Source organism: Sander vitreus, chromosome 1 (assembly GCF_031162955.1).
Source record: "Sander vitreus isolate 19-12246 chromosome 1, sanVit1, whole genome shotgun sequence".
Taxonomy (NCBI): domain Eukaryota; kingdom Metazoa; phylum Chordata; class Actinopteri; order Perciformes; family Percidae; genus Sander; species Sander vitreus.
This window is the reverse complement of record NC_135855.1, coordinates 26,454,754-26,465,540: the sequence shown is the minus strand read 5'-3', so window position 1 is coordinate 26,465,540 and position 10,787 is coordinate 26,454,754.

The following is a 10,787-nucleotide window of genomic DNA, read 5'->3' as shown; positions in this document are numbered from 1 at the left end:
GAAAAAGAGCTTTGAGAAACAATAACTCTACCCAAAAATTACAGCTTTATCAGAATGTATATTACCTTTCATGAAGGACGAACTTCAACATGTATTTTCTCATCTTATTATAAACTCAGTATAATGTCATTTATATTCCATCGCAAGTTAATATAGCGACACTTGTGTAGCTTCAACAAAACATTTAATCTTACCTTCACGTACAATCAAAAGTAGTTCTAGTGTCAGGTTTTGGTCTTCCTTTAAATAAGCACATGCAAGTGAAATTTATTAAAATAATTAGTAGGAAACCTGGTTTGCACCTGGACATCCTTTAACCAGACAGCCAATGTTCAGGTCCGTGTAATACCTAAACAGCCAAAGTGTTGTTGAGCAAGTTACTGAATAATTACCCAGTCTGGAATGGCTGTTTTGTAGCATGACTGGACCTCTGACCTTTCTGTAAAGGAAAGAATATGAGAAGACATTTAGATTTACAGCATATGGAAGGTGCTCTTCTGCAGAGCACATAACAGTGCTGCTCAATATACAAGACGAAGACCAAACACTACCAGATCAAGTGAAAACATTTCTTCTAGCAGAACTCTGTCGAGTATGTATAGGCAGTTATTCCTGCGAGTAGCTGAAATTCCACATGGAGATAACCTGTGTACTCCTCATTCTTCAACTCATCATCTGGAACACATTTCAATTGAAATACTACAGGAGATACAGTAATACTGCCCTCACTGTAGAATGTAAAATTACTGCATCCAACGTACAGGAGAAAAGGGTACTATTTAGTGGGTAGAAGAAAACATTGTCCTGGAGGTTATTACAAAGATGGCATGCATTTTGCAGGACTAAAGACTAAACAGATGATGCTTATTTTTATATCAACAGAGCACTACAAAACTTGGATTTAACAACATTTGCACATGAACAATATTACTGGACTATTATTGTATTTTTTATTTTTCCTGGAACACTTGGACATCACTCAATATTTCAAATAACCAGATAATAAATGGTTTTCAATGTTGCTTCTTAATTAATGAGCAAAGTGATTAGACTTAGTTCTAGGCAGAAATTAGAGTCATCTCGTGGAAGGCCATCTGCAATTTAACATTTCATATGAAGGAAATTAAAGCTTCTTAATATTTCACATTTAGTTTTTAGATGACACAGAGTGCTGATGTTTCTCCAGTCACACTGGCTACAAAATAAGTAAAGATAAAGATGGATGCAAATAATCCATGAAGAGCAGATTATATTGAATTGGCTTTTACATGTAAATTACAAAAACTCCCTTGTGTATTTGTATCTGTTTCTCTTATGCTCCCCATTCCTTCTCTGTCACAAAACAGAGTTCTGGAGACAAGCGACATACACACACTGACAGGGACGGAGATCCCACCACCTTTGGCACTGGGTGTGCCAAGCGACACACACACACACACACACACACACACACACACACACACACACACACACACACACACACACACAGACACGGACACCCTGTGGCACTACAGCTAGACCTGCCACTCGGACGTTCACCGAATCAGACAGACAAATCTCTAACAGACGGCTTCTGACAAAGAGATTATCACCGTGACAGGAGAAGTGTGTGCAGCTGTGGGTGGTGGAGTTTACAGCGGGGGGATGGCGGGGGGCAACTCTTTGCGCATTCACACATTTGGCTCTTCTCTCTCAACATACCAGTGTTCGGAGTCTTACTTCAGTCTCTACAAGATATGTAATTGTCCATCGTATGTATGTGTGTGTCGGAGAGAGAAAAGAGAAACACACATATACAGTAACATTGACATAGACGTATTGTAGTGTGTATCAAGCCAAATGGTGATTTACTTATGTGGAAACTGGAGGATGTTGTGAGATCAGAATTAGACATTTGAGACATGCAGGAGGTTACCTATGCTTCTGCTACCCACTATCCTACTGCACACATGCAGATAAACACCAATTCTGTAAGCATTTTCCTGGATTAGACTGATCTTTCAATGTAGAGTGTATCAGGCAGTTTAGTCCAAGACCATACTTATTCAATGGCTGGGACAACGGCCCTTTGTAGTCTTGTTCTACAATACAGTACTTCACAACTTGCCTCACTAAAAGTCAGTGAATAGCATTTCAACCATTTACATGAATCATGCAGAGTTTCTTGTCTTGCGCTATACTGAAATTGTGCAAAGAGATGTTCAGTCCCTATTTATAAAGAAAAATGGCCTAAAAAGTACCTTAGTAATTAAGTAGTAAACGGCTCTCGCTATGGTTACTTTATTTAGTACAGTAATATCAGACTCATGCAATCACAATGTTGAAACCAACATAAACATTGTTAGCTCTTCATACAGCATAATTTATGAGTGAGTGAACTTCAACAAATAGCAAGTTGCATGTTGTGTATGACATGCAGCGTATGACACATTCTATACGGGTTGTCAAATTGGTGAATGTGTTTCGCAATTTATGTGTGTTTATTTAGTTGCACCATTTTGTAAGTATTGTCAAAGTGATAAAGATGTTTTCTTTAAGTTGCAGTGAGCTCTCTCAGCCACCGTATAAGAGTCACAACTGTACACTTTACCCACGCTTGTGGTCCCTGTTTTTTGGGGTCTGTTCCTCAGAATTAGATGACAGAGGACAGACAGTCAAGGGATAAAAACAAGACAGAGAAGATGTTATATATACGTCATGTCTTCACTAACTGTAATCTGTTTCACAGTGACTTTTTCATTCTTACCATTTTAATGTATTATAATACATGACAAATTTGTTAATCTACAAAAATGGATGAGTTCAGAATAATCTTCATTAGGTTAATCATTTATAATCACAAAATATTTTAGCAAGAATGCCACCAAGATTTGCTCTAATTGCATAAAGGTACCAAGTGGCCACTGTGGATGAAATGGTTGATGGGACACAGTTTGATATTTCCTGGCACAGTTTTCAACAAACTGCAAATTGCCGCAATAATGGTGATATAATCATGTAATCCAAACACAAATACACTCACAAGTCAAAGGTGCCAGTGGAGGATAAGTGAAGCTTTGCAGAAAGTCAATTAATCTTTGCAGTGGTCCCCCTTCCCTCCACCCTGCTTAAAAGCTTCATTTACCTCCTATGGAGAAGAGATAGAAACACCATTAGTGAGATGATGGGAGGACTAGAGAGGGGAAAGGAGAATCTCACAGTTGGATGAGCTGAAACAGTATAGGCCCCCGTCTCCTCAAAAAGTGTGTGTGCGAAAAAAGGCGAGAGCATCTTCTGCATGGGTGAGCTCAATTAGGTTCTATCTTGATTATCAAAGGTAGTGGCGTACAACTTTTAAGGCGGAAGTGTGCTTCAACTCCTGAGGGCTGGCTGACCTGCAGAGTCAAGCAAGAGTTGGACAGATAACAGTGGAGATATGGCTGACAGGTTTCCTGCTGCAGAGAGGTGCTATGCAAGGCGTACATTAGGGGATAAGACCTCAACCATTATTTCCATATGCAAGCTGATGTCTGTGTGCATCTGTGTGTGTGTGTGTGTGTGTGTGTGTGTGTGTGTGTGTGTGTGTCGCATGGGACCCCAGCTGGATAAATGATGATCATGTGTGTTTACATGCACACGTTTGGGTGTGTGAAATGCCAGTGAGCATATAGGCTCTGCTTCACTGAGCTCGGCTGGCTACTAGAGCACAATTGGGGGTCTCTCTGTGTGAAAGAGGTCAAAACACAAACACACACACACACATATAGGGGCAAAAACACAAATAAGGATGTTTGGCTGAATACTCAAGACTCCAATAATCAAACAGTATGCTAATCAGTGAGTTCCTTTTTTCATGTAGAGACAACCAATCCCCATATGAATGCCCAAGTTAGAATAAGTCACACTTGGGATGCTATTGAAATTCATGTCACATAGTACATATCACAATATTGTTGCATTATTTTGTATATTTCTTGACATTTAAATTCAAGCCACCTGAGTTTACCATTTTTTTAAATTATGTAAGTCAAGGTGCAACATGCTTTCTTCTCTCCTCGCTGATCTTAATTACAGTAGGTCTGATCTCAAGGCAGCAGGGTTTCACTTGGGTTAATAAAGTTGCTGCTAAAGGACGGTCAAGTTGAATCGGTAGGCAGGAACGGATAGCAGTACCCAGAGCTGAAGACGTAAAGGGATAACTACAGGCGGGAGGCCCAGTCTCCATCTTCTTAATTACAAGGAGCTTCAAGTGTCGACCCTGAGGACAAGCCAATAACATGCGTAACGTGCCGTTCAATATGTGCTCTATTACATGCTTCGTGCTGCTCAGACTCCTTCAGGGGGTAACAGGCCCCGGGCTGACATCAGTATTGTCAAACTTAACAGCACCAAAGACTACCTATGCTTCTCTTCATGTGAAAATCTCTACATCTCCTGCCATGTGAATGTGTTTGTGTCTCAATGTGTCTGTGTGCCTGTTCACACTAGTCTAGTGTGTAAACAAATGTTTTGTCCCAGTTAACTAGGTCCCAGTCGGACCAAACCTATTTGGCATTGGTCCACTAATGCCGGTGTGCATGCGTTTGGGTCGCAGCAATATATAAGTGGGCATATGTGTGTGTTGTGAATGTGGCAGCCGGGGGATAGCATGCTGCGGCTGCTGCTGACACTGGGCCTGTCTGCCTGGTGTGCCCCTTTCTGCACCAGTAGAGCTGGCACTGCCTCCTGCCTCTGCCCAGCCGACTCGCAGTGCGCCAGCTGGGCGCTACCAGGAGAGGCCCTGCAGAGAGAGGACGCAGGTCAGCCGTGACAGAGGGATACAGAGAGAGAGAGAGAGAGAGAGAGAGGTGTGGAGTAAAGTGGCAAGGTCTAGATACAGAGCAGGGATACAAATATACTGGAAGAGGAAAAGGAGGTTCTGCAGTTGCAAGACAACCCCAAAAAATAAGTCCTTATGTTTATGCTTAAAGCCTCTGAACACCCACACATGTGATTTCAGTTATTCTGGCTGATTAGACTCTGCTCATGTTGAAAGTGGGCCAGAGTTTGGATGGGAATTTATTAGATCACAAATATTTTCTACCAATAAGAATGATAAAGCTGTCATTTGTCCTGCCCTTACAGGAGCAATAAAGCTATAAAGAGACTCAGGAAGATGCCAATTAATCAGTCTATGCACACTCAAACAGTCCTGGGATGAGGGGTAACCAGCCAGCTTAACTGAAAACACCTGTGTTCAGGGCCTTTAATGGAAGTACCCCCATTAGGAACTCTTAGATTTGTTCTGGTTATTTTTGACATTGCACCTATATTTCAATTTTCAGTGAGGCCTCGTCAGCTGGGCCCCCCGCCTCTTCACACAGGCGCACACACACACACACACACACACACACACACACACACACACACACACACGTGTGTGTGTAAACTGCTATTTGTAAAAGACATAAATGAGTTGCTAAAGATGTCAAGATGCATCATTTTGCTCCATTCTGACATTTTCAAAAGATAAAAAATGAGGTAATGTAAGACATAAGCTCATTTGGTGCTTGGGAACACCTCTAGAGTATTTAGGCTCTGTGTTTCTTGGTTTGCTCATCCATGTGTAAATAACACTTTTTGCAATGTATAATGATTAGGGGGAAGACCTGCTTTTTTTTGACATTTTTTACGCCTTTTTGTGAACAAAGTTGGCCTGAGTCATAGGAAATGTATATTTCCAAACTTTTATTAAACGTCCTTCTTCGTGTCAGGTGTCCTCTATAGAATACTTGCACATACACAAAATTTGCATTTTAGGTGATACAACTAATATCCTATGTGTCCCTTGTCTTACTGGGCAGACTTTACTTGCAGGTAAAGTTTGGTGGAATTAGTGTTCCACCTTTCAAATTATACCACTTGGATATCTTACTTTTGGCCAGTTCTACTGCTAAACTACCTTCAACAACACATTCATCCCACATCCAAAAGTAATGTTTCAAGAGTCAAGTAACAAACTGAACTTCAAAATGAAAGAAGTGATTGAAAAGTTTGCAATGAACTATCAAAGAAGGATTAAAAAAGAAACTGACCAGGAGGGTGTGTAGCTTAATGATCCTGATCTGGATTTAGGCACCAGCACTCTTGTCCCTGTGGTCAGTCTACAAATTAATGAGTTTAGCAAAGTGACAGCACAGGCATGTCAAAGGTCTCTGACCCTTTCACTAGATTTGCAGAGGACTACATAAAACAAAATACAGCTGAGGGTTAACATTAAGATGAAGAGTGTACAAGTTAGTGACAGAACAAAGACTATATCATATACTGTGTATATATATATATATATATATATATATATATATATATATATATATATATATATATGTATAAAGACTGTATTCTGATGCCTTTCTACGCAGACCTGAGATAGGTACCAAAACATTTTTGAATATAGAATAAAAGTCTCTCAACCATGTCCGATGAGGGGGAAACACTTCTGACTAAGAGGGGAAACTGACAACAAGGATAAGACAAGTTAGGAAGTTATTTTTGGCACAACATATAGATGCCAAATACAGTACAAATATGTAACCCAGCTGCCTTAAAGGATAACAGCTGGTTGCGTACACCTCTACCGTCACATCCCTATGTCCTCCTGTAGCTCAAAGCCCAACTGTGCTGGCTTTTGACTTTGCGGCGCTGCAAGGCCGTACCTTAAGCATCAAAATCAATGGAGAAGTCATTACACCACTAAAAGCAAAGGCCCTGAACACCATCACCTCTGTTCTCCTTCTATTCCAACCCTCCTGCCCCACCACAAACACTCTCCGAACACCCCACCCTAGCCCATGCCTTCTCCAAAGCGGCCTCTCTCCCGCCCCCTTCTCCATGGGCCCTGGGTCTCTGGCTGGGGCAGGCTGGCACAGCTGTGCCGGGAGCCGTGCTGTCACAAGCGGTTAGGGTGACAGCCACTCACACTTCATAATGTCCCTCTCACAGGTCACCGAGCGACAAGCTGGGTCACCTCGCTCCAGCAGGCAGCCCCAGGGGAAGCAGAGTGCCCCCCACCACCACCTCTCCATCAAATCCCCCCAACCCACCCTCCATCCCTTCACCCTCCTATTGCCCAAGAAAATAGAGAGACAGAAGGGGGCAGGTGGAGGGAAGAGGTGCTCTATTGAGATGGGCTAGGCTACAAGAAGCTCTCCACACCCGAGACAACGGCAGGGTCACGATTAGGGTGGGCACGCCGCTGATAGTTCCTCTGATACAGATGATGCTGGCAGCGTGGGTTAGGGTCAGTGTGAGCTGCTTAGATGGTAATTGTAGACCTCAGAGGAATATGATGATGTGCTGCCACTCTTGATACTGTAGGTCTTTAGGTAATGGTGTGGAATGCAATAAAAAAACAGTTGTCATACAATTTAGATGTACAATGAAGCTACATTAACGCTAAATGTGATCAAATGTAATAAAAAGTTGTATTATTTATACATGAATATAAGAGGAATTCTGTCTTAAAATGGATTTCATCCTCCATATGGGTGAAGGGACGGTATGAACTTGGTAATGGCCATAGGAGAGCACCATATGCTCCTGATATCTGCCATCCAACTGTCATTAATGTGCATTACCTCTGCACTCAACCACATTGTGAAGTCTAATCTGATAGCAGTACAAGACTGAGCAGACAACATTATAATTCACATTAATGGGCTTAAACTGACCGTCCCTCTAATTAGTTTGCCATTTTCACCTAATGCATAGCTTTTAGGTCATCTATATTAAAACTGTCTATTTGAATATGTCACTTGAATTAAGTGGCTTGCCCCTTAAGTATTCTTATAATATAATAAATATGAAATTGCCTTTAAATGAAATGGTTACCTGTCTTGAAATATGTGAAAATAGTTTGAAAACAAGAGTTTAAACAGGTGTACTGTATATGTGAGAACTGCACAGAAAACCAGGGAACTATAAATTATGTGTTTTCCTTCTTCATGCACTGACAATCGACAAGTTAAGCATGTGAATTTAGGGCCAGATAAGCTAATTGGATGCAATGCTTGCAGTTGGCTTCAGCTGTGAATGAGAAGCCTCATACCTAATTCCCGTTATTCAAACAGTCACACCCTGAGAGCGGTTAATTCACTGAAGGTGCGTACACACCCACTGAACAATGTGTAGCAATTAATTTCGCTCTCCCTCCCACATCTGGCGCTTCGGTGTGACCCTGCCTCTGCTGTTTCGTGCCGCTCAGGCTGGGCAAGCCTCTGCAATTTCACACGTAAGGGACCCCAATGAAACGTGAAAAGAATATGTGGCATTGTTAAATTGCATTAAAGAGTTTAAAACAGTAGATATGTGCACCCCCTCCCCCCATGCTACCAAGAAAACAAAGCAGTAAATGTGCTCAAATGCTCAGTGACAAGGCGTAACATAATGTAATACGCACCGAGGATGCATTTTCACAAAGGGGGAAATGTCATCATGAGGCCTATCCAATCATGACACACAACTAAGGAGAGGGACGTGGACTTGATGCCACAACAGGAGTCTCGCCAAAGGGACTGTCAGGCCCCTCTGGGTCATGCATCAGAATGTCCTAATTTATTTTGAACTTACTGTATTCACATTATCCTCAGAGTGAAGAGCAGGATGAATCTAAGTACACTCAAAGATCAACATAGGCCAAAACCAATTAGTCCATTAACAGATTTATTGAGCAAAAGCAATTTTCCTAATCAGTAATTTAAGTCATTTATCAAGCAACAATTATAGACTTTAAGTGTTTTAGCTTCTCAAATGTGATGATTTTACTGTGTTTATTTGGACAAAATAAGAAATTTGAAGAGGTTAAAGGTACCCTGTGGAGTTTCTGACAGCTAGTAGCGCTAAAGAGCAATGATTTTGTTTGTTTTATTATACTCAATGCATTTTCACGAGAAACAGTAAATGTAAACATTACATGTGTCGCACCTTTAAAGGAATAGTTCGGATTTTTTGAAGTGGGGTTGTATGAGGTACTTATCCATAGTCAGTGTATATCCTACAGTAGATGGTAGTGGGCAAGCCCCCAGTTTGCAAAAGCAGGCAAGAGTACTGACACCGAGCTAAGCAATGCTTATGACAAAAATTCTGAACTATACATTTAACTTGGGCTCATGGATTGTGATTATTTTTCTGACTAAATGATCAAATGATTAATCAAACAAACACAAAAGTCAATAATAATAATAATAAATGTAGCCTTGAGTATTCTGCAGGTAACCAACATATCATCTGTTGATTTTGAAGTCTGCATTTGCTTTTAGTATTTACTTCTCCTTTCTACCAACACACCTCCCTCTCTCTCTCTCTCTCTCTCTCTCTCTCTCTCTCTCTCTCTCTCTCTCTCTCTGCCAGTCACCCTGCTCTAGGGCTCTGGAGATATTTCAAACATATCTGGGAAATCAATCTTACAGCAAACTGAAGGAAAACATCGAATGTCATTGAGCAATAAGTATGAAGCCTGTCAGAGGTAGAGCTGAGGGCTGGGCCTGTGGCGAGTTAGGCCTGCCAGTGTCCCAGTGAGAGGGCTCGTCAGCCGGGCCCCCTGCCTCTTCACACAGGCACACACACAGGCAGGCACACACACACACACACACACACACACACACACACACACACACACACTTCTGACAGAGGACGTTCAAATGCAGTTTATGCTGTTATGGCTGTTTTGGTGCACACCACTTCCACCTCTCTTTTAGATATTTACGCACCTAAAATACATTTCTCATATGTCATGTATTGTTTTTTTTCTTTTCTTCTCATCAATCAAGTTTTGAAAATAAACGTGCTGGGCATTAAACAAAGGCATACAGAGTATTTACTGTGGCACAACATAGGGCTGTAAAAAAAATTCAAGTAACAATTATTTTCATTGATTAATCATTTTGACACAATCCATTACACTTGCCCAGAGTCCAAGGTTATGTCTTCAAATTGATTGTTTGTCCAAAACCCAAATCGATCAATTAATCAATTAACTGTTATCATTATACAAACCTTTGTTGTGCAAATTAATAACTTCAGGCAAACTGTAATAAAAAACAAAACAAAATGAGTTTACTAAGTTTTTGTTCTACATGTGCAAAGAGTGTTGTGTCATGTAAGCATTGGAAACACTTTATTGTATTGAACATCAGTTTGATTATTTCAGATGTAATTTTGCACATACATTTGCAATATTTGGGATATATACTGATATGTAATATTGATTTTAACCATTATACTAAGCCTTAACAGGACACTGTCTCACACAAAAATCCCACATGCTCTGAATCTGGATGTCCTCTAGTAGATGGTTCAGGGTTATCCTTTACATCTAGCAGAGGCTCTCAGGCAGTTACACAGACATGGAAAACATGAAAGAGGAAGATGGATTTCAGGAGGCAGGAGGGGAGAAGGGCATGAGAAAGAGAGAGACCAGGCCCAGACAGACAAGTGAAGGGAAGCAGACATTGATGAAACAAGATGTCACCATTGATGGGTCATTACACCCAAGTAAGCATGGGACACTAGCTGGGCCTGTACTGACCCCCCTCTTTTTTTCTCTCTTTTTGTCTCCCTTTCTGACAAGGAACTACAAGATATGCTATTGCCTACATTTCTCACTATTACTTTAAAGGCTATGTGGCGATTATCCTCACGGTACAACAAATCACTGCAGTTCAGTGTCGCAGCATTCCTAATTGGCCCCCATACATGGGTTTACATCTCCAGGTCAATTGAATTAGGTCTTATAATGAGCCTGGGTGCTGAATATCTAAGGCAGCTCAGCA